This window comes from Carlito syrichta, unplaced genomic scaffold (genome assembly GCF_000164805.1).
Source record: "Carlito syrichta isolate Samal-C Ts95f unplaced genomic scaffold, Tarsius_syrichta-2.0.1 Scaffold306834, whole genome shotgun sequence".
NCBI lineage: Eukaryota > Metazoa > Chordata > Mammalia > Primates > Tarsiidae > Carlito > Carlito syrichta.
In genome coordinates, this window is record NW_007250930.1 from 679,051 (window position 1) to 704,115 (window position 25,065).

A 25,065-nucleotide genomic window follows, 5' to 3' on the forward strand; every position below is an offset into this window, starting at 1 on the left:
TGAATAATCTAAAATTGGAATGAAAATCACTTGACATGGAAATTTTGGTTCTATTTAGTGTTTTGACATACAATGTTGAAAGTTTATATTCTCTCAGTACACATTATATTTTGTGTGGCAGTGGAAACCCAACATGAGATTTTAAATATTCCAAAGAGAGCCCGTTAAATGAATAATTTTATATATATAGATATCTAGTGTATAATATAGCCATGGTGTTATACTTTGATCAAATAATCTATTTAGAATAACATCTACGTATAAAGCCAATCATATTGTGTAAACCAAGAAAGTTCTTTTAAATCATTCAAAGCAGCCAGGCTCGGTGGCTCAGCCTGTAATCCCAGCACTTTGGAAAGTAGAGATACCTTATTAAGTTGACATACCATGGGCATCAATAAGTAACCCTACAGAAAAAGAGTTAATATAAAACAATACGAAAGTATTACAGACAATTATAGCTTATCAATATTATTTTCATTCCATTACTGGTATCTTCTCATGTAGTCACCTTTATTCGGGAAATGATTTCATTTACAAAACTATTATTCTTTGCCATCACTTCAGCCTTCAGCTGTTTTAACTTTACTGTGATGTTTTCTTCTGACATCTCAGTAAAGGGCACTTGTTTCACCTTGGATAGAAACTCCTGGATGATTTTTTCACCTTGCTCTCTCTCCAGATAGCACTTCTTCGCTGCTGGTTCTGTCTCATCATAGCTTTGTGATTCTCCAATATGCTGGAACTCCTCAAGCTCCAGGGCTTTTTAATTAGCCAGCTCTGCAACATGAATCCCAGAACTCTGATCACAGACACCTTTCTTCACCTGATAAGGCATAGTTAAGGTCTCTTCAGTGATTAGTGTTGTAACATATAGATTATTAACCGTTGGTATCTGATTGGCCAAGGCAGTAAGTTCATGAAAATGGGTTGCAAACATGCAAAAAGCACCAATCTTTTTTGCAATGTAATCTGATATAGCCCATGCTAGCCCAAATCCATTGTAGGTAGAAATTCCTCTTCCCAATTCATCTATGATTATTAATGAATCTTTAGTTGCAGACCTGAGGAAGGAAGCAGTTTCCAACATCTCAGCCATGAATGTGGAGACTCCTTTCAACTGACTGTCCCCAGCCCCTACCCGGGCCAAGACGCAGTCCACAATGGACACTTCGGCCACTCAAATGGCAGAAAACACCCAATCTGGGCCATGAGTACTATCACCCCAGTTTGGCAAATGTATGTTGATTTACCTCCCATATTGGGGCCAGTGATGATGTGGAACATCTGTTTATCTTTTTCAAAGTACACATCATTAGGAATAAATGCAGCTTCATCTTGAACTTCAACACAAGCATGTCTGGATGCTTTCAATATAATTCTTCCTTGTCCTTTCTCCAAAATGACTTGTCACATATATGGAATAGGTGCTCCATTTGATACATGAGCAAAGTTGACAACAGCATCTAGCTGAGTTAACACATCATTGAGTGTTTGCATGGGTTCCACGTAGCCTGAAGAGATATTAATAATTTCTTTAACAATGGCATCCTGGGCTTCCTCATACTCGGTTTTATTCTTGGTATATTCTTCATTTAAGGAAGTCAATTTGCTGTTGGTAAATTTAACACCATTCTTCTGGATGTCTACTGTACTAAAGTTTTTATTGTTACTAAGAACTTTTTCTTCCTTACAGGTTACACGAAAGTAATATCCAAACTGTGCACTGGAATCCAATTTAATCTGTTTGCCAGGGTCCAAGCCAAGTTCTCTGGCTGCACTTAGCAAAGTTGATTGCAGATAGATGCCTTTTAAAAGAACTGTCTATAGCTTAATTCCCATGAAACTACTAGAGACAAAGTCACCAAACTTTTTTTTTTGATGGAGTGGGTCAGACTTTGCCACAGCTTACTTTAATATATTTATCAAACCTACTCCCTTCCTCAAGACCACTTCCCTTAATGTTTATTTGCACAAACTTTTATTTTTCACCACTTCTAACTTTGTTTAAATTTTTGGTTCAACTTTTGACATTTCAAGAGTGGTGTTTAGGACCTTAAATCAAATGTTATAGAATATTTCCTCCTTTGGCTTACAAGTTTTTGACAATGAAGTATATCATTTAGATGCTTTCTTTTCATTAAAAATATGGAGTTTTGAAAGCTATTGAATAATTCTAGATCTATAAGTAGAATACTTATTTATTTCAGCCTAGATAGAAACCATTTGTTTTTCAAAATGTTCAACATTTCTCCAAAATTGCATTTGATGTGATGGTTAGCTCTTTCTATAATGTATTACTTGAGATTTGAGATACGAGAAACTGATGCTTAGTCCTTTAAAAAGTGATGTAAGATATTATGATTTAACTTAATAAAAATGACTCTTAAGCTAACTCAAAAATGTTGTAGAATTCTTACTTGCTTAAAATGATAGGCCTAGGGTGAAAAAAAGAAAAACTTAACACTGTGCATATGTTTACTTGTATTCTAATACATAAAAAGCATTTATTTAGTACAATACAGTAGATTATAGGTTGCATTAAGAAATTTTAAGAAGGCATTTCATTTTCATTCTGATATCTATGGATTATTTAAAAAGCAAAATCAAGTTAAATGCCAATTTGTATATGTACTTTGCTTTCCATTGCTCAAATAGTGCACAAAAGCTAATTAGGGATGGTGAAGAAGTTAATTATATATTAGAAATGCCTACAGCAGGTACAGGAGAGCTTCAGCATAAATATTCTCTGTAATTACTTCATAAACATATTGAAAATCCTCCTTAATATTTAAGATGAAATGCCTTTCTCTCAGAGGTTCATTCTGATATATCACAGTACATGGATGCAAATATTTGCTTTATATGTAAAATTATATTTTACATATAATTTTATATATACCTTTTAATCTTGGTTTTTCTTTATACACCAATCTATTGATTTTATAATAATCACAATCTTTATTTTTAGGCTTTAAAGGAAGTATATACACATTTAGTTGTACATTTTAGTGAATAGCCTATTTTATCAGGCAATTTGTGATTTTCAATTTCCTGCTGAACATTTCCATAGAAGATCCACTACTCTAATTAATTGGTTAAAAAATGGAAATCAGTAATGTTATTACTTAAAAAATATTTTTTCTCTACCCCTATCTTGGTTAATGTTACTACTACCCTTTTAGGCTCAATTTAAATGGTGCCTTTGATTCCTTCTTTTTTTCAACCCTTACATTCTGTCTTAAGATGGTTCTGGCATTGTACTGTCTATGTTATCACCCTTCTTGGAATTCATTGCCCTTTAGTTTATACTTCCATGATCTCTCCTATCTTCTGCTGTTGTGTGTTACAGATTACCTGATATTGTAGAGGTTCTCATTAAACATATGTTGAATTAATTCATGAATGCCCTTGCTAGATAGATAATTTTTACATTTGTAATCTTCCTTTATATTTCCTTTATAGGAAGAGAAAAAAGACATAATTTTCTTTCTGAAGTCATATAAAAGGTTTTATAACCATTTCTAAAATTTTAATTCCTGCAAGTTATCTACAAAATAAATTAAAAACTCCTTTATAAAACTTCCAGGTCCTTTCATGCTAAAATATTCTTCATATTCTACTTTGTCTTTACTTATCTTTTTTGTATTTCCTGTTTTAGTTAATAACACTAACATGTTCATGTCAGCCAAGCTCTATGCACTATTTAAAAAATATGGCTAATATTTATGGGTTTGCCTATGCCAGGCACATTGCTATTACCTTAGTCTAAATGTTTTTCATTTAATCCTAAGCATTTAATAAAGTATGTACTATTACTATACCCATTTTACAGATGAGTAAACCAAGAACAGGCCAACATGCCAAATGAAAGTTTAAGTAAGCCACTGCTGAAACCAGAACTTAGAAACGAACTATCTGATTTTAGCAGTGGTCCAAGCCCTGTGTTTTTATATCATTTTTTCCAATTTTAACATAAAATTTACTATCTCAACCATTTTTATGTGTATAGTTCAGTAGTATTGAATACATTCATAATGTTGTACAACCATCACCACCGACTTTCTCTGTTACTCTTTTAATCTTGTAAAACTGAAATCCTGCATCCATTGAGAGTAGATTCCCATTCTCCCCTCCCTCATGCCCTTGAACAACACCATTCTACTTTCTGTCTCTGTGATTTCAAATACTTCAAGTACTTCATGTAAGTAAGTGGAATCACAGTGTTTGTCTTTTTGCAATTGGCTTATTTCATTTAGCACGTTGTATACAAGGTTCATTTATGTTGCAGCATATATCAAAATTTCCTTCCCTTTTATTTTGTATTTATGTATTTATTTTTTTGTTTTAACTCTTAATAGAAATCAATTTATTCTATTTATTTATTTTTATTTTAAAGATGTAGGGTAAAATTCAGGATTAAGTAGATAAGCGGTCACTGTACAGGTAAAGTTTGGACCTTCCCTTGGTCCCTACTTTGCCTGGTTTGATTCAGGTACCCTTATTGATGTTACGAGCCCCTCCCTTCCCTGGCAGTGTCCTGCTGCTGCCAATCCCTTTCTTACAGTATTATGGTAAATGTTCAGGATCTGCTTATGAGTGAGAATATGTGGTACTCAGTTCTTTGTTTCTGTGATAGATCACTGAGTATAATAGACTCTAAATCCATCTAAGTTGCCACAAAGTCCATATGTTTGTCCTTCTTTATGGCTGTAAATATTCCACCATGTATATGTACCATACTTTTTAATCAGTCTATTTTTGATGGTCAGCATAGTTGGTTCCATGTTTTTGCTATTGTGAGTAGTGCTGCAATAAACATGCATGTGCAGGTATCTTTTTTTGTAGAATGATTTGAGTTCTTCAGGTATATTCTCAGTAGGGGAATTGCTGGGTCATATGGAAGATCACTTTCTAGTCCTTTTAGAAATTGCCACACTGTTTTCCATAGAGGTTGAACTACTTTGCATTCCCACCAGCAGTGTAAACCTGTCCCCTTTTCTCTGCATCCTTGCCAGCAATCTTTTGTTTTTTGTTTTATTAATGATGGTCATTCTTACTGGGGTTAGGTGGTATCTAAATGTGGTTTTGATTTACATTTCTCTGATGACTAGTGAGGCTGAGCACTTTTTCATGTGTCTGTTGGCTGCCCGTATGTCTTTCTGTGAGAAGTGTCTTTTGCCCATTTTTTAATGGGGCTGTCCCCCCCCCCCTTCCTGCAAGTTGAGTTTCTTGTAGATCCTGGATGTTAGGCCTTTGTCCGATATACAGTTGGCAAATATTTTGTCCTTTCTTTGGGCTGTCTCCCCACTATCCTGATAGTTTCTTTTGATTTGCAGAAGCTTTTCAGTTTAATGAAGTCCCGCTTGTCTATCTCATCTCTTATTGCATGCACATCTGGGATTTGATCAGGAATTGGTTGCCTACTTCGATTCCCATGGGTGTCTCCTGTGTTTTCTAAGATTATTATAGTTTGAGGTTTTTTGATTTAAGTGTTTGATCCATTTAGAGTCGATTTTTGTGTTATAGTGATAGGGGTCCTGTTTAATCTTCTGCATGTGGTCAGTCAGTTTTCCAAGAGCCATTTACTGAATAGATTCTCCTCTATCCAGTGATTGTTGATAGAAGCTTTGTCAAAGATGAGTTGGTTGAGAAATTGAGGTTTTGCTTCTGGAATCTCTATCCTGTTCCATTGGTCTATATGCCTGTTCTTGTATTGTAGCCTTAAAGTTTAAAGTTAGGAAGTATGATACCTCCCACTTTGTTTCTTTTGCTGATGTTATGACTGGATTGCAAGAAGGAGACACGCCAGCATGCCAAGTCCAAATTAATATTAAGAGTCTTTATTAGCATGCAATCAAGAGCACACTCTTGCCATGAAGCTCTTGATGCAGAATATAATTGGCAAAAAGCTTATATAGGTAAAATCTATAGGTTGGCTACATAGCAAGGGGGTGGAGGGAACAAGGAACTAAAAACAAAAAGTAACAAAATATAAGAACAAGCTATAAGGATGTGGCAGGGGAAATTTTGTAAGTAATAATTTCTTAACAATTCCTTGGTGCAACATCTGATTCAGTTAACAAAGCATACAATTACACGGAACTTGTAGCTAGGGAGTTTTGCAAACGGTCAGTATGAACAGCTCAGGGGACAAAGCTGTGGGTCTGTAGTCATGGCAACGTTACAGTAATCGCATGTGTACACTGGGATGTTAGGCAGGCAGCTAAGATGGAGGATTTTAGAAAACTGGAGTTACTTATGTAAAGTAAGTTATTGCAATTACTTTGCATATTTCAGTGGCTATTTCAGAGAATTATTTTGACTATCCATGGTCATTTATGTTTCCATATACATTTCTGTATTGTCATTTCCAGTCCCAAGAAGAATGATGTTGGTAATTTAATGGATATTGTGTTGGATCTGTAGATTGCCTTTGGTAGGATGGCCATCTTAACAGTGCTGGTTCTTCCAGTCCGTGAACGTGGAATATTTTTCCATTTGTTTGTGTCTTCTTTGATTTCTTTGAACAGTGTTTTATAGTTTTTATTGTGTAGGTCTTTCACTTCTCTGGTTAGGAAGATGCTGAGGTATTTCTGTTTTGTGTGTAGCTATTGTGAATGGAATTGTACTTTTTATTTTATTTTTATTTATTTATTTATTTATTTATTGAGTTGGAGTCTCACTCTATCGCCCAGACTGGAGTGCAGTGGCCGCTCCTGGCCACCGCAGCCTCGACCTGCTGGGCTCCGGTGATCTTTTTGCCTCAGCCTTCCAAGTAGCTGGAACTACAGGTGTGCCCGACCATGCCCGGCTAATTTTTTTGATTTATTGTAGAGATGAGGTCTCGCCAAGTTGCCCAGGCGGGTCTTGAACCCGTGGGCTCAGGCAATTCACTCACCTCAGCCTCCCAAGGCGCAGGATTACAGGCTGAGCCTCCAAGCCTGGCTGGAATTGTACTTTTTATTTGTTTCTCTGCATGTTTGTTGTTGGTGTGTAAGAATGCAACTGGTTTTTGCATATTTATTTGTACTCTGAGACTTTGCCAAAGTCCTTTATCAGTGCAAAGAGGTTTTTGACAGATTCTCTTGGATTTTCAAGGTTTAGGATTATATTGTCAGCAAAGAGGGATAATTTATCTTCCTTTTTTTCTATTTGGATACCCCTGATTTCCTTCTCTTGTCTATTTTCTCTAGCTAGGACTTCCAACACCAATGAGGAACAGGAGAGGTAAGAGTGGGCAGCATTGTCTTTTTCCAGTTTTCGGGGGAATTGCTTCTACTTTCTGTCCATTTAGCAATATGCTGGCTGTGAATTTATCATAGATGGCACTTACTATTTTGATGTATGTTCCTTCTCTGTCTAGGTGTTTAAGGGTTTTAATCAAGAAGGGATGTTGAATTTTATGAAAAGGTTTTTCTGAATCTAATGATATAGCCATATAGTTCTTGTTTTTACTTCTGTTGATGTATTAAATTACATTTATGGTCTTGCGGATGTTGCACCAGCCCTGCATCTTGGGTATGAAACCTGCTTGATCATGGTGCATGATTTTTGTAATGTGTTGTTGGATCCTATTTGCTAGAATCTTGTCAAGAATTTTGCATCTATGTTCATTGGAGATATTGGGCTGTAGTTCTCTTTTATTCTTGGATCTTTACTACTCAGTTTGGGTATCAGTGTGATGTTAGCTTTGTAAAATGATTTGGGAAGAATTCTGTCTTTTTCAATTGCCTGGAATACTTTCAATAGGATTGGTGTCAGTTCCTTGTATGTTTTGTAGAATTCCACAGGAAAACTGACTGGTCCAGGCCTTTTTTTTTTTGTAAGGTAGTTTTCTTATTATGGTGTCAATTTTCTGGGCATTATTGGTCTATTTAATAGTGTCTTCATGTCAACGTTGGAAGATTCTGTGATGTCAGTAAATCCTCTATTTCATTTAGGAGATTGAGTTTGTTTCCACACAGATGTGCATAGTTATCTTTGATAATCTTTTGTATGTTTCAGGGTTTTTGTGATTTGATCTTTTGTGTTTGATTGTGTATATTTGCTTTTTTTCCCCTCTCTTTTTCTTTGTCATTCTGGTTAGTTGTCCATCAAACATGTTTATCCTTCCAGAATACCACTTTTCTGTTTTGTTGATCTTTTCTATGATTTTTTTGTCTTCTGTATTTCCTATTTGGACTTTTACTTTGGTGATGTGGATTCTTTTGCTAAAGTTAGGGTTTTAGTGGTCTTAGTTTTCCAGTTTTCTTAGATGATTTATTATACTGTCAACTTGTGATTTTTTTTTGTTTTCTTGATGTGTGTTTATAGAGATATAAATTCTCCTCTTAGAGCTGTTATCATGTCACCCAGAGTTTGCATAAGATGTTTCTTTGTTTCATTTGTTTCCAGAAACTCTAAATATCTGTTTTAATTTCTGTGCTGACCCAGGAGTCATTCGGCCTCATAACTGTTCAGTTTCCATATCTTTGTGGGTTTAGGGGGAATTTTGTTGATGGTGACATTTATTTTTATTTTATTGTGGTCTGAGAAGGTTCATGGCAGTATTTCAATCTTGTGAAATTTGTTTATGCTTGATTTATGGCTGAGGATGTGATGGATCTTGGAGTACATTCCATGTGGTGATGAGTAGAATGTATATTCTGTGGTTGTTGGGTGGAGTGCTCTGTAGGTATCTATGAAGTCCATTTGGCCAAGCATCACATTGAGGTTCCAGATCTCTTTGTTGGCTTTTTGTCTTGATGATCTATATGGGGTTATTAGTGGTGCATTTAAGTTCCCAGCTATGATAGTGTTCGAGTCAATATCTTTTTTTAGGTTACCTAGTAGTTGCTTTATAAATGCTGTTGCTCATATGTTTGGGGCAGATATGTTTAGGATGGATATTTCTTGTTTATGGATTGAACCATTTATCATTATGTAGTGTCCTTCTGCATCTTTTTAAAAGTTTTGATAGCTTAAAGGTTGTTTTGTCTGATATTAAAATCATGACTCCTGCCTTTTGTGATCTGTTCACTTGGAAATTCATTTTATATCCTCTAACTTTGAGTTTATGTGCATGCTTTGTGGTCAGATGAGTTTCCTCAATGCAGCAAATTATTGTTTTGTGTTTTTATTCAGTTTGCCATTCTATGTCTTTCAGTGGAGCATTTAGTCTATTCACATTCAGGCTGATTATTATTGAAATGTGAGTATTTGTCCCTGTCAAGAGCTTCTTGTAAAGTTTTTGCTTTGTTTGTTTTCTTTTAACTTTTGTGTTAATGTATATGTGTATTTTGAAGTGTGCAGTTGTGATGTATTCTCTGCTGATTCTGTGCCCTCCCGTTCTCTTGCTAAGTGTGTGTTCGTTCTTTGTTTTCTTTCTTCTGTGCTTAATACCTTTTTAAGTGTCTCCTGTAGAGCTAGTCTGGAAGCTGCAAAATTTCTTAGAGATTGGATACCTGAAAAGGATTTTAAGTCTCCATCTCTGATGAAGCTGAGCTTGGCTGGGTAGAAAATTCTTAGTTGAAATTGCTTATCTTTGAGAACTTTTAAAATTGGACTCCGGTCCCTTCTAGTTTGTGATGTTTCTGATGATAGGTCTGCTGCTATTCTGATTGGTCATCCCTGGTAGATAGTCTGACCTTTCTCTCTTGCTGTCTTTAGGATTTTTTCTTTTGTACCTGCTTATGTAGGTGAATTACTGTCTGTCTAGGTGTTGGACTTCTAATTTGATGACTTGCAGGGGTTCTCTGTATCTCTTGTGTTTAGATGGCCATATCTCTATTAATATGGGGAAAGTTTTCTTGGGTAACCCCCTGGAATATTTGCAGCAAGATATTCCCCATTTCCCTTTTTTTTCTGAGCTATCGATCAAGCATTGGCTTTGCCTCTTGATATAATCACCCATCTCTTGGATGCTTTGTGTTCCTCTCTGAGTATTCTGTGTTTTACAGATCAACTTAATTCCATGTTTTGGTCTTCAAGCTCTGAAATTCTTTCTTCTGCTTGATCAATTGTGCTTTCTATGCTTGTCATCTTGTTATTCATTTGCTAGATGAAGTTTTTTTTTTTTTAAATAAATGTTTTACTTTAAATGAGTGGGGTACACCTCAGGGTAAGGAATACAAATGTTGGTTATGCAGGTACCCTTGTTGATGAAATGTGAGCCCCCTCCGGCAGTTTCCCACTACTGCCACTCCTGTCCCTGCTTTCCCCTGGCAGTTTCCCACTCCTGCCAATCCTTTTCTTACAGTATGATGATAGTTGTTCAAGGTCCACTTATGAGTGAGAACATGTGATACTAGGTACTTTGATTCTGAGATGGATCACTCAGTATTATAGCTTCTAAGTCCATCAAGTTGCTTCAAAGTTCATAATTTTGTCCTTCTTTATGGCTGCATAATATTCCATCGTGTTTATGTATCACTTTTTTTATCCAGACCTCTTTTGATGGGCAGCACAGTTGGTTTCATGTTTTTGCCATTGTAAACAATGCTGCAACAAACATGTGTGTGCAGGTATGTTTTTCATACTGTGATTTGAGTTCCTCTGGCTATATTCCCAGTAGGGAAATTGCAGGGCCATATAATAGGTCTATTTTTAGACCTTTTAGGAATTGCCACACTGTTTTTCACTCCTACCAACAGTGCAGAAGTATTCCCTTTTCACGACGTCCTCTCCAGCATCTGTTGTTTTTTTAGTTATTGATGATGGTCATCCTGACTGGAGTTAGGTGGTATCTCAGTGAGGTTTTTTTTTTTTTTATAATCAATATTTTTTGTTATGATATTGTGGGGTACAGTTAAGGGTTAGGCATACAAATATGCTTCGTTCAGGCACCCTTGTTGATAAGAGGTGTCTCCCCATCCCCAGACAGATATTTATTACTGTTAATCCCATCTCCCTTCCCCTCCCCTCCCATAGTTTCCCACCACTGTCAGTCATTTTCTTATAGTATTATGTTGGGTGTTCAAGGTCCACTATATGAGTGAGAACATGTGATACTCAGATCTTTGTTTCTGTGAGAGATAACTCAGTATTATACACTCTAGTTCCATCCAGGTTGCTGCGAAATTCATGATTTTGTTCTTATTTATGGCTGCGTAGTATTCCATCATGTATATGTACCACATTTTTTAATCCAGTCCTCTTTTGATGGACAGCATGGTCACTCCAGGTTCTTGATATTGTGAACAATGCTGTGATAAACATATGTGTGCAGGTATCTATTTTATAGAGTGAATTGAGTTCTTCAGGGAATATTCCCAGTAGGGGGATTACGGGGTCATATGGGTCAATATTTAGAGCTTTTAGGAATCGCCATACTGTTTCCACAAAGGTTGCACTAGTTTGCACTCCCACCAACAGTGTAGAAGTGTTCCCTTTTCGCCACACCCTCTCCAGCAACTGTTATTTTTTGTATTATTGATAATTGTCATTCTGACTGGAGTTAGGTGGTATCTCAATGTGGTTTTGATTTGCATCTCCTTGATGATTAGTGAGGCTGAACATTTCTTCATGTGTCTGTTGGCTGCTCGGATGTCTTCCTTTGAGAAGTGTCTGTTCATATCTTTTGCCCACTTTATAATGGGGTTGTTTGTTTTTTTCTTTTCAGCACATTTGAGTTCCTTGTAGATCCAAGATGTTAAGCCTTTGTCAAACCTGGTGTTGGCAAATATTTTTCCCAGTCTGTAGGCTGTCTCCCTGCTCTCTTGATGGTTTCTTTGGCTTTGCAGAAGCTGGTCAATTTAATGAGATCCCACTTGTCTATCTTATCTCTTATGTCCTGTGGGTTTCGGGTTTTGTTCAGGAATTGGATGCCAGTTCCAATTTCCAAGAGGGAATGTCCTTCATTTTCTAAGGTTCTTATGGTTTGAGGTTTTACATTTAGGTCTCTGATCCATTTAGAGTTAATTTTTGTATATGGCCTTAAATAGGAGTCCTCTTTCAATCTTCTGCATGTGGTCAGCAGGTTTTTCCAGCACCATTTACTGAATAGTTCTCCTCTCCCAGTGGTAGGTGGTTGAGGCTTTGTCAAAAATGAGTTGGTTGAGAAATTGAGGTTTTGCTTTTGGAAGCTCAATTCCATTCCATTGGTCTATATGCCTGTTCCTGTACCAATACCAAGTTGTTTTGATAATTGTAACTTTATAGTAAAGTTTGAAGTCTGGTAATGTGATTCTACCTGCTTTGTTTTTTTTGCTGAGGATTGTTCTGGCATATCTTGGCTGGTTGTGTTTCCTTATGATTCCTGTGTTGTTTTTTCTAGGTCTGAGAGGAATGTTGCTGGTAGTTTGAAGGGTATTGCATTAATTCTGTAGATTGCCTTAGGTAAGATGGACATCTTCACAATGTTGATTCCTCGAATACATAAGAATGGGATATTTTTCCACTTGTTTGTGTCATCTTTGATTTCTTTGAGCAGTGTTTTGTAGTTTTCATTGTAAAGGTCTTTCATGTTTCTGGTTAGGAAGATGCCAAGGTATTTCACTTTTTTTTGTGGCTATTGTGAATGGAATTATGCTTTTTATTTGGGTTTCTGTTTGTTTATTATTGGTGTAAAGAAATGCGATTGTCTTTTGCACATTTATTTTATATCCTGAGACTTTGCCAAAGTCCTTTATCAGTGTAAGGAAGTTTTTGACAGATTCTCTTGGGTTTTCAAGGTACACGATCATGTCATCTGCAAAGAGAGATAGCCTGACTTCCTCTTTTCCTATTTGAATACCCCTGATTGCCTTCTCTTCTCTGATTGCTCTAGCCAGGACTTCCAATACTATATTGAACAGGAGGGGTGAGAGTGGGCATCCTTGTCTTGTTCCAGTTGTCAAGGGAAATAGTTCCAGTTTTTGTCCATTTAGGAGTATGCTGGCTGTGGGTTTCTCATAGATGGCTTTTACTGTTTTGAGGTATGTTCCCCATATGCCTAGCTGTTCGAGGGTTTTTATCACGAAGGGGTGCTGGATTTTATCAAAAGCTTTTTCTGCATCTAATGATATAATGATGTGGTTTTTGTTTTGACATCTGTTGATGTATTTAATTACATTTATGATTTTATGAATGTTGAACCAGGCTTGCATCCCAGGGATGAAGCCTACTTTGTCATGATGGATGATTTTTGAGATGTGTTGTTGAATCCGGTTCGCTAGGATCTTGATGAGAATTTTAGCATCTATGTTCATCAAAGATATTGGCCTGTTGTTCTCTTTCTTTGTTGGGTCTTTACCTGGCTTGGGTATCAATGTGATGTTGCCTTCGTAAAATGATTTGGGGAGTGTTTCATCTTTCTCAATCACCTGGAATACCTTCAGTAGGATTGGTATCAGCTCTCCTTAAATGTCTTGTAGAATTCTGCTTGAAAGCTATCTGGTCCAGGGATTTTTTTGGTAAGTAGTTTTCTCATTACGTAGTCAATTTCCTTGATTGTTATTGGTCTATTTAGGGTCTCAATTTCTTCTAGTGTCAACCTAGGCAGGTTTTGTGATGACAGAAAGTCCTCCATCTCCTTAAGGTTTTCAAGTTTGTTTCCATACAATTGTACATAGTAGTCTCTAATGATCTTTTGTATTTCTTCAGGATCATATGTGACTTCAACTTTTGTGTTTCTGATTGTGTTTATTTAGACTTTTTCTCTCTTTTTCTTGGTCAGTGTAGCTAGGGTATCATCAAACTTGTTTATCCTTTCAAAGAACCAGCTTTTTGTTTCATTTTTTTTTTTTTTTTGTATTATCTTTTTGTCTTCTATGTCCTGGATTTGGGCTTTTATTTTGGTGATCTGGATTCTTCTGCTGAAATTAGGGTTTTTTGATCTTGCTTTTCTAGCTTTTTTAGGTGGCTTCTTAGGCTGTTAATTTGTGATCCTTCCATTTTCTTCATGTGCATTTGTAGGGACATAAATTCCCCTCTTACTACAGCTTTCATGGCATCCCAGAGATTTTGGTAAGATGTTTCCTCATTTTCATTTTTTCCAGGTATCTTTTAATCTCTATTTTGATTTCATCAACAACCCAGGAGTTGTTTAGCATCATGCTGTTTAGTGTCCATGTCTTTGTGGGTTTGGGGGGACCTTGTTGGTGTTAATGATTATTTTTATTCCGCTGTGGTCCAAGAAGGTGCATGGTAAAATTTCAGTCCTTTTAAATTTGCTTATGCTTGATTTATGGCCAAGTATGTGGTCTATCTTAGAGTATGTTCCATGCAGTGATGAGTAGAATGTGTATTCTGTGGTCTTCTGATGGAGGGTTCTGTAGGTATCAATTAAGTCAATTTTTATCAAGAGTCACATTGAGATTTCGAATTTCATTGCTGATTTTTTGTCCTGATGATTTGTCTAGGGTTGTGAGTCGGGATTAAAGTCCCCAGCTATGATGGTATTGGAGTCGATATCTTTTTTTAGTTTACCTAAGAACTGCTTTATGAAAGTTGGTGCTCCTATGTTTGGTGCATATATGTTTAGGATGGATATTTCTTGTTGATGGATTGAACCTTTTATCATTATGTAGTGGCCTTCTGTATCTTTTTAAATTTTTGATAACTTAAAGTGTTTTTTGTCTGAGATTAAGATCGTGACTCTGCCTTTCTTTTGTGTTCCATTCACCTGAAAATTTGTATCCCATCCTCTTACTTTGAGTCTGTAAGTGTCCTTTCTAGTGTGGTGAGTCTCTTGAAGGTAATAGATTGTTCCTGGTGATATTTTATCCATTTTGCCATTCTATGTCTTTTCAGTGGTGCATTTAGTCCATTCACATTCAAACTAATTATTGATATGTGAGAGTTGATCCCTATCATAATGTTCTTACAGAGTTGTTGTTCTTCCTGTTTGTGTGTTGTCTTTCTTTTGGTTTTAGAGTTGGATCGTGTGTGTTTTTAATCTTTTGCCTGTACTCTTGTGAAGAACGTTGTTGTTCTTTTTTCCTTTTCTTCTGTGTTCAATACTTTCTTAAGTGTTTCTTGTAGAGGTGGTCTTGTGGCAGCGTAGGTTCTTAGGGATTGGATATCTGGGAAAGATTTCAATTCTCCCTCGCTGATGAAGCTTAACTTGGCTGGGTAGGTTATTCTCAGTTGAAATTGTTTATCTTTTAGAACTTTGAAGATAGGGCTCCAAGCTCTCCTAGCCTGAAGGTTTTCTGTAGATAAATCTTCTTCTGTTCTAATTGGTCTTCCCTGGTACATAGTCTGACCTTTTTCTTGCAGCCTTTAGTATTTTTTCTTTTATACTTACTTTGTTTAGGCAAATTATTATGTCTGGGAGTTGGTCTTCTCATTTGTTGTCTTGTACGGGTTGTCTAAATCTCTTGTGTTTGAATTTTTTCATCCTTGATGAGATGAGGGAAGTTTTCTTGAATGATTTCATGAAATGTTTATTCCAGTGTGGCCCCTGTTTCTCTCTCTGCCTCAGGAAGGCCAATTACTCTTAGGTTTGGTCTCTTGAAGTGATCATTCATTTCTTGAAGGTTTTGTTCTGTCTTTTTGAGCTTCTTTTCTATGCTTTTTCCAGTTTGGGTTATTTCTGTGTTTTGGTCTTCAAGCTCTGAGATTCTATCTTCTGCTTGGCTAATTCTGCTTTCCATGCTTATTAGTTTGTTCTTTATTTCCATCATAGTATTCTTTACTGCTGTTATTTCTGACATCAGCTCCTTCCTATTTTCCTCGTCTCTCCTCAGTTTTTTAGTTCTCACTATTAATGTCTTGATGTCTGGGTTTATTGCATGTGACCAGTCATTCTGGGGGCTTTTCATTGTTTGTGTTCCGGCATCTGTTTTCTCAGTGTCTTATCTCCCAGGGGTCTGTGTGAGACCTATATTCTTATTTTGGTTTTTCTTCATTTGTGTGGTTTTTCCCCCTCCCTGCTTTTTCCTTCCCTCCACGTCACCGTCTTCTTTAATTCTGTTATTCAGGGATAGATGTATTGCTTTTACCTCTGCTTGTTCAATCTCCTATACTTTATGTATGCCCTCTTACTTTTTTCAATTCTGGAGTTGCGCTGTAGGTTCGGGGTAGACTTTTTGCAGTTTTGAGATTTACTTAAGTGGGGGAGCTGTGATTCAAAATCTATCTGCAGGTCCTGGTATTTGCCGACAGGTGTATGGATAATCTTTTCCCCCTGCCTTGGAATCTGTCCATGCAGTGGGGCTGTAGGTTTACTCCCTGAAATAAAATGTGGTGAGCAGAGGGAAGAGAATGGAGCAGACAGTGGGGGGAGAGAGAGAGGAGAAAGGGGAGAAACAGACAAGAAGAGAGAGACCTAAACGGAAACAGTTAAAAGCAATAGACCACGGCTACAGACTAACCAACTCCCATAAAAAAAAAAAAAAAAAAAGCATACAATGATGCTAACATACAGGCTAACCAACCAACTTATTGGTGTGCTGTTCCTCTATACAAAGATATGGTTTACAGAGAGAAGAAAAGAGAAGAAAAGGAAGAGGAAAAGAAAAATAAAAAAAAGAAGGAACAAACCAGTAGGAATAGAATTGTCATTAAACTAACAGAAGCAATCGAGCACACTCTGAGACTTTTTAAGTCCAATGTCCTTTCAGCTCCAATTTCTAGCTGTCTTTTCAAGCTGGTAAATTAGTTCGCAGTTTGGATCAGTTGCCCCTGGCCTGCTGTGAAGGACAGTTCAGATCACACTCAGTTCACCATTCAAATCTGGCCTCTGTTTTTCAAGCTTGTTTCTCCCGTTTCGGTGTTGTTACCTTGTATCGCTAGTAGGTGGTGCTATCTCAGCTGCTTGCCCCAGAGGGGGTGGAGCCCGACAGGAGTGGGGCAGAGGCTGGAGATGGGAGCCTGCCTCAGGGCACACAGGAGAAGACCCACGGCCAGCAGGACTTCACGGTGGCAGCAGAGGTGGCAGTGATCCCAGCAGATCTTGCCTGCAGGGGCTTCAAGGACTGAAGTCATGGATTGCCTCAGGCATGGGTGGCACGATGCCTATGGCCACCACGGAGGTCATGCAGCGCCAGCGGCTGCTGTGTCTGTGGCTGTAATGGCTGTCCAGACCGCTGCAATGTCCCAGCGGTGGTGACGGCCGAGCTCCATGTGAAGAGTAGGCTGCCCATGCTGGGATCAGCAGCCCCCTGGAAGAAAGCCAGAGACCCTCTGCGTTATCCTTTGCAGAGGGTTTCATAGACCAAGCTGCCCCATCGCCATCTTGCTGGAAGTGGCTCAGTGAGGTTTTGATTTGCAGTTTTTGATGACTAGTGAGGCTGAGCATGTTTTCATGTATCTGTTGACTGTTCGTCTGTCTTGTTTTGAGAAGTGTCTATTCATATCTTTTGCCCACTTTGTAATGGGGCTGTTTGTTTTTTTTCTTTTCAGCACATTTGAGTTCCTTGTAGATACCAGATGTTAGGCCTTTGTCAGCTATACAGTTGGCAAATATTTTTTCCCAGTCTGTAGGCTGTCTCCCTGCTCTCTCAGTGGTTTATTTGGTTTTGCAAAAGCTTGTCAGTTTGATGAGGCTCCACTTGTCTATCTTATCTCTTATGGCATGGGCACTTGAATTTTATTAAGAATTGGTTGCCAGTTTCAATTTCCATAAGGGTATCTCCTGCATTTTCTAACGTTGTTAAAGTTTGAGGTTTTATGTTTAGGTCTTTGATCCATTAAGAGTTGTTTTTTGTGTATGGGGATAGGTTGGGGTTTTGTTTTAATCTTCTGTATGTGGTCAGTCAATTTCCCCAGCACCATTTATTGAATAGTTTCTCCTCTCCCCATAGTCGATATTGGAGGCTTGATCGGAGATGAGTTGGTTGAGAAATTGAAATTTTGCTTCTAGAATCGCTCTCTTGTTCCACTGGTCTATATGTACCAATATAAGGCTGTTTTGATTATTGTAGCTTTATAATAATGCTTAAAGTCTAGGAACATGATGCCTCTTGCTGTTTTTTTTTTTTTTTTGCTGAGGATGGTTTTGTCTATTCATGATTGTTTTTGTTTCCGTATAATTTCCTGTATTGTCATTTCCAGGTCTGAGAAGAATGCTGCAGGTAATGTAATGGGTTTTGTGTTAAATCTGTAGATTGCCAGGGGTAGGATGAACATCTTAACAATGTTGATTTTTCCAATCCATGAGCATGGAATATTTTTCCATTTGGTTTTGTCATCTTTGATTTCTTTGAGCAGTGTAATTGTTTTCTTTGTGAAAGACTTTGACTTCTCTTGCTAGGAAGATGCCAAGGTATTTCTTTTTTAAAAAATGCCTATTGTGAGTGGGATTATGCTTTTTATTTGAGTTTCTTTTTGTTTATTGTTGGTGTATATGAATGCTACTGACTTTTGCACATTTATTGTATGTCTTTAGACTTTGCCAAAGTCCTTTATCAGTGCAAGGAGGTTTTTTGCAGATTCTCTTGGGTTTTTTAGGTATAGAATCATATTGTCTTCAAAGAGGGATAACTTAACTTCCTCTTTTCCTATTTGGATACCCCTGATTTCCTTCTCTTGTCTGATTGGACAAGAGACAAGAACTTCCAATACAATATTGAACATGAGGGGTGAGTGGGCATCCTTGTCTTGTTCTAGTTTTCAGGGAAAATGGTTCCACTTTCTTTCTGTTTAGCAGTATGTTGGCTGTGCATTTTTTTGTAGATGGCTCTTACTATTATGAGGTATGTTCCATCTATGTCTAGATGTTTGAGGATTTTTATTCAAGAAAGGTTGCTGGATTTTATCAAAAGTTTTTTATGACATCTAGTGACATAATCATATGGTTTTGTCTTTATATCTTTTAATGTATTTAATTACGTTTATGGTCTTGCAGATGTTGAGTCACCCCTGCATCCCAGGGATGACGCCTACATCCCAGGGATGTTAAGTCAGCCCTGCATCCCAGGGATGAAATCATGGTAGATGATTTTTCAGCTGCACTGTTGGATCTGGTTTGCTAGAATCTTGTTGAGAATTTTATCATCTATGTTCATCAAGGATATTAGCATGTAGTTTGTTATTTGTTGGTTCTTTACCTGGTTTGGGTATCAATGTGATGCTAGCTTCATAAAATGACTTACGGAGAGTTCCATCTTTCTCAAATGCCTGGAATACTTTCAATTGGCTTGGTATCAGCTCTTTTTTGTATGTTTTATAGAATTATGCTTGAAAGTCATCTTGTCCAGGGCTTTTTTTTTCATATGTAGTTTTATTATGACATAGTAGATTTCCTGGGTTGTTATTGGTCTATTTACGGTCTCGATTTCTTCTTGTTTCCACCTGGGGAGGTTGTGTGATGTCAGAAAGTCCTCTATTTCACTTAGGTTTTTGTGTCTGTTTCCATACAGGTGTACATAGTAGTCTCTGATAATCTTTTGTATTTCTTCAGGATCAGTTGTGACTTGACCTTTTGCATTTCTGATTGTGTTTATTTGGGCTTTTTCTCTTTTTCTTGGTCAGTCTAGCTAGGCATCCATCAATCTTGTTTATCCTTTCAAAAAACTATGTTTTGGTTACATTGATTTTTTTGTATTATATTTTTGTCTTCTGTGTCTCAGATTTGGGTTTTTATTTTGGTGATTTGGATTCTTCTGCTGAAGTTAGGGTTTTGGTGGTCTTTCTTTTCCAGCTTTCTTAGATGATTTGTTAGGCTATTAATGTGTGATATTTCCATTTCTACATATGTGTTGGTGGAGATATGAATTCCCCCCTTAGTGCTGATTTCATGGCATCCCAGAAATTTTGATAAGATGTTTCTTTGTTTTCATTTGTTTCCAGGTATCTTTTGATTTCTGTTTTGATTTCCATGTTGACACAGGAGTTATTTACCATCATGGTGTTTAGTGTCCATATCTTTGTGTGTTTGGGGGAAACATTGTTGGTATTGATATTTATTTTTATTCCACTGTGGTCTGAGAAGGTGCATGCAGAATTTCAATCTTATAGAATTTGTTTATGCTTGATTTATGTCTGAGGATGTGGTCGATCTTAGAGTATATTCCATGTGGTGATGAGTAGAATGTATATTATCTAGCTGTTGATTGGGGTGTTCTGTAGTTATCAATTATGTACATTGGTCAAGAGTTACATTGAGGCTCCAGATCTCTTTGTTAATTTTTGTCTTTTTTTTATCTGTCTAGGGTTGTTAGTGAAGTGTTTAAGTTCCCAGCTATGATAGTGTTAGAGTCAACGTCTTTTTTTAGTCTATCTACAAGCTGCTTTTTGAAAGTTGATGTTCCTATGTGGGGTGCATATATGTTTAGGATTGATATTCCTTGTTTATTGATTGAAACTTTTATTATTGTGTGGGGACCCTCTGTATGTTTTGAAATATTTGATAGCTTGAAGGGTATTTTGTCTGATACTAAGATTGTGACTCCTGCTTTCTTTTGTGTTATATTCACCTGAAATTTTGTTTCCCATCCTCTTACTTTGAGTCTGTGTGTTTCTTTCCTGGTGAGATGAAACTCCTGAAGACAATATATTGTTGCCTCATGATATTTTATCCATTTTGCCATTCTATGTCTTTTCAGTGGTGCATTTAGTCCATTCACATTCAAACTAATTATAGAGATGTGAGAGTTTATCCCTATCATGAGGTTCTTATAGAATTTGTTGTTGTTGCTGGTGTTTATTTGTTTGTTGTTTTTCTTTTGATTTTTGGGTTGATTCATGTGTGTTTTCAATCTTTTTCTTGCAATCTTGGGAAGAGGGTTGACATTCTTTTTTTCTTTTCTTCTGTGTTTAATACTTTCTTAAATTTTTCTTGTAGAGCTGGTCTGGAGGCAGAGTAAATTCATAGGGATTGAATGTTTGGGAGGGATTTTAATTCTCTGTCACTGATGAAACTTAGCTTAGCTGTGTAGTAATTCTTGGTTGAAAATGTTTATCTTTGAGAACTTTGACGATTAGGCTCCAAACTCTCCTAGTCTGAAGTGTTTCTGTAGATAAGTCTGCTGCTATTCTAATTGGTTTTCTCTGGTAGGTAGTCTGACCCTTCTCTTTTGCTGCCTTTAGAATTTTTTCTTTTAGACCTACTTTGTGTAGGTAAATTGCAATGTGTCTAGGAGTTGGTCTTCTCATTTGTTGTCTTGCAGGGTTTCTCTGAATCTCTTGTGTTTGAATGATCATGTCACTGATAAGAGGAATGAAGTTTTCTTGGATAATTTCATGGAATGTTTGTTCCAGGGTGGTCTCTGTCTCTGTATCTGCCTCAGGATTTCCAATTAATCTTAGGTTCAGCCTCTTGAAATAAGTGCTCATCTCTTGAAGGTTTTGTTCTGTCTTTTTAAGCTTGTTTTCTATATTTTTTAACAGCTTGAGTTAGTTCCTTATTTTGGTCCTCAAGCTCTGAGATTCTTCTGCTTGGATAATTCTGCTTTCCATGTTTATCAGTTTCTTATTTATTTCATTCACTTTATTCTTTTTTAAATTTTAACATGTGGGGTACAATTCAGGGTTAGGCATACAAACATCGATTATGCAGGTGCCCTTGTTGATGAGGTGTGCTTCTCACTTCCCTGGCAGTTTCCCTCAACTGCCAATCCCACCTCCCCTCCCCTGGCAGTTTCCCACTCCTGCCAATCCTTTTCTTATAATATTATGATAATTGTTCAATTCACTGTATTCTTTATTGCTGTTATCTTGGTTACCATCTCCTTCATTCTTTCATCTCTCTTCATTTCTATTTATTCTTTCTATTAATATCTTGATATCTGGGTTTGTGGATTGAGACCAATCATTCTGGGGACTTTTCATTGTTTGAGTTCTGAAGTCTGTAATTCTCAGTGGCTGACCTCCCAGGGTTGTATGTGAGACTCATATTCTTCCTTTGTTTTTTCTTCATTTGTGTAGGTTTTCCTTCCTCTTTTTCTTTTTGCTTCTTCTTTAATTCTGTTGTTCAGTGATGGGGAGATAGCTTTTATTTCTGTTTGCCCAATCTCCTATTCTTCCTTAGGTAGATCCTCTGGATTTGTTCAATTTTGAAGCTGGATTGGGCGAGGGAGCCTGTGCTTTTTGTAGTTTTGAGTTTTAATCAAGGTGGATCTATGATTCAGAAGCTATCTGCAGATCCTAGTATTTGTTGACAGGTTTGTGGGCCCCCTGGAACGCACTTCCCACTACCTTACAACCTGTCCATGTAGTGGGAGTGTTTCTTTGCCACCTGAAAGCAAAACGAGATAAGAAAAGGGAAAAGAATGGAAAAAGGAAAGTGGCAGATGAAAGGGAGGTGTAAAGAGAAGGAGGAGGAGGAGAAGGAGGAGGAGGAGGGAAACTGACAGGTGTACCAACTAACCAATAGACAGACAAACAGCAAAAACAACAAAAAAAGACGAAAACATACAGACAACTATACAAAGAAACAAACAACCCCCCCATTTGTGTGCTCTCCCTCAAAAACACCCATACATAAACAAAATAGTTAAAAAATCATTAAAATAGCAGAAACAAAAGCAAGTATAAAAATGTAAGCAGAAAGAGAGAAGAAAAAAAGCTAATACTAAAATAAATAACGAAAAAGAAAAAAACACCTCTCTCTGTGACTGTTTCTGTGGCTCCAGTTTCCCTTCAGGCCTCTGCCTTAGGGAGCAGCTCTGGTCTCCAGCCTCCCCACCCCCCACCACGCTCTTAGTGCAGGCTGATAGGGTTGCTGTCAGCATGGGTCAGATGTCTCACAGACTGCTGTGGGAGATGAATCAGATCTGGACTCACCCTCCTCGGTGTGATGTCTAGTCTCCCACTTAGTTCGGACATGCCTGTGCCTGTTCCAGCATGGGGGAGGGACATCTGTCTTTCAGAGTCTGATGAGAAGCTAGCTTCTGGGTCCCATTATGGAGGCCAGGTGGAACTGGGTGGGGCAATGCAGTTCTCTGCCCAGTCCTGGGACTGAGAAAATGATGTCTCATCATCGGTGTTGGAGCTTTATTCCAGATTTCCATGACCTGCCTCTGCTTGTGCTGGGTCTGCTACTACAGGTGATGGCATGGACCAGATGCCAGGTGGTGAGGGGTGGCTGTTCTCTGCTGCCTCCTCTCAAGAGTGCCCTGAGAATGGTAGATGATTCTGTACACTTGGGTCTCCAATCTCAGGGTGGCGGTGGGCTGTAGTCACCTCTGGAGGAAAGCCCTGGGTGCATGAACCCAAGTCTCCCTGCAGACGGACTTTCACTCACCCACTGGCACATACCCACTCACACAGAGAGTCTTTATGGACACGAGTTTTTGTGGAGACTTTCACAGTCTGACCTGTTCTGTCACCATCTTGCCTGGAAGTCCTATATGGAGCTGGATGAAGTTTTTTATGGCCAATATCTCTATTGCAAGTTCTTTGGTACATTGGGAATTACCTTTATTCTTCCACTGAGTTTTTCCTTTGTGACAGATCTCTTTTTTTTTCTTTAGTTTTGTTATTCAGTGGCAGTGGAAGGGACTTTTACTTCTGAAGTTTACTCAGCCCTCTATTCTTCTCTGATCAGGGCTCTGAATTTGTTTTATTTTGAAACAGGGTTGGGGGTGGGAAGTTTTGCTGTCTCTTGTAGTTTTGAGAGTCAAATAAGGTGGAGGATGGGGAGTTAGGATTAAGAAAGTACTTTCAAATCACAACATTCAGTAACTAGGCTATGGTTTCCCTGAGACCCACTCCCCACCACTATTCTATGTCATAGTGGATACATGTGTGTACGCCTTGATTCCTACGTAAAGTAACAGCAATGAAGAGAACAGAGAACAGTAGAGTGAAATAGGATGGACAAAAACAAAAACCTAGAAAAACAAAAGCAGAAACCAAAATAAAAATGAATGAAACACACACACACACACACACACACACACACACACACACACACACACAAAACACACCAAACCAATAGAAACAGGAGACAAAATGAAACAAAACAAAAATCTAAACAACAACAACAACAAACCCAGGAAAATTGAACAAGCATACACACAAAATGAAAGGAGAAGAAAAACAGGAAAGAATACAAAAAAGGGGTGGGGAATGCAAATTGAGCCCTTACACATCCATTCACTCACTCATTAAACTAGAGAAAAAAGAACAAAAGACAAAAAAAACTGAAAGATGAACACTCAGTCATTTATGTACACACTTAAATAGAAAACAGAAAAAGAAAGAAGAAAAAAATGAAGAAAGATAAAAGGAAAAGAAAAAAAGGAGGGAATGCAGATTGAACCCTCACACACTCACACACAATGAAAAAAGCAAAAAAAATTCTGGCACTAAGTGCTCTCTTTTAGCAGTTTCTGTAATTGTTCGTCTCAGCTCCTCACAGGTCTCCTGCTGTTTCCTGTGGAGCTGCAGTCATTCACAATCTCCCTTATGTCAGCCCAGGAAACGAGGGGGCAGTAGAGACGAATGGGGCTTCAGGCCACTCCTCTCACTCTTGTATGGTCAGGGGAATCCTCTCCAGTGGGGAGGTATGGGATTGTCACCTCACCAGGTACTGGCGTGGGTTGCCCCAGCTAAGCTTATCTTGGAGTAGTCTTCCTATCATTGCTGACATTCAGTCTCCATCTGGGTTTTTCCCTTTCAGTTGTACCCCAGCAGTGCCGGTCTGATGTTCAGAGGATTCCTGGGAAGGAGGGTGTTGGATCAGTCCCCAACTCACTGCTTATCTCACTGGAGGTCTTCGTTGTCCTTTTCTGGTTACACTTTTCGTCCTATGGCTGGATTAGAGTAAGAGTGGAGTACTTGAGACTCAGCACTCATCCTGTCCCTTCAGAGTTTGTGCTTTCGGGATATTCCTTCTGGGTTATGATCAACCCTCAAGTAGCTAACCCGCCAGTCACAGAGATCGATCTTTTGCTCTGTGATGAGCAAGCCAGAGTACTTCCCTGCCCAGTTTACAAGTTGGTGGCGGTTTGCCTGTTTTGCTTTCTACAGTGGAACGCTGCCCCTTGCTGTGTTCCCGCCACAGCCCTTACTTCCAATGTCCAGCCAGGTCCTGCAGTGGTGAGGCAGAACATTGAGCCAGCAGTCTCTCCTGGCAGCTTCTTCCTAGGAAGGGGTTTACTGATTTTTTTTTTTTTTTTTGAGTTGGAGTCTCACTCTGTCACCCAGACTGGAGTGCAGTGGCAGCTCCCGGCCACCGCAGCCTGGACCTGCCGGCAGTCCTTCCGCCTCAACCTT

General features: G+C 38.0%; 1 pseudogene across 1 annotated transcript; it reads right to left on the bottom strand.

Annotated features, from left to right (window-relative positions):
- Positions 1-370: 370 nt before the first annotated feature.
- LOC103265760 lies at positions 371-17,048 on the bottom strand (annotated as a pseudogene). Its single transcript, XR_002482271.1, has 2 exons — positions 16,916-17,048; positions 371-1,808 (listed from the first exon to the last, which is right to left on the bottom strand). The product of XR_002482271.1 is annotated as a DNA mismatch repair protein Msh2 pseudogene (transcript).
- Between the last annotated feature and the right edge of the window lie 8,017 nt (positions 17,049-25,065).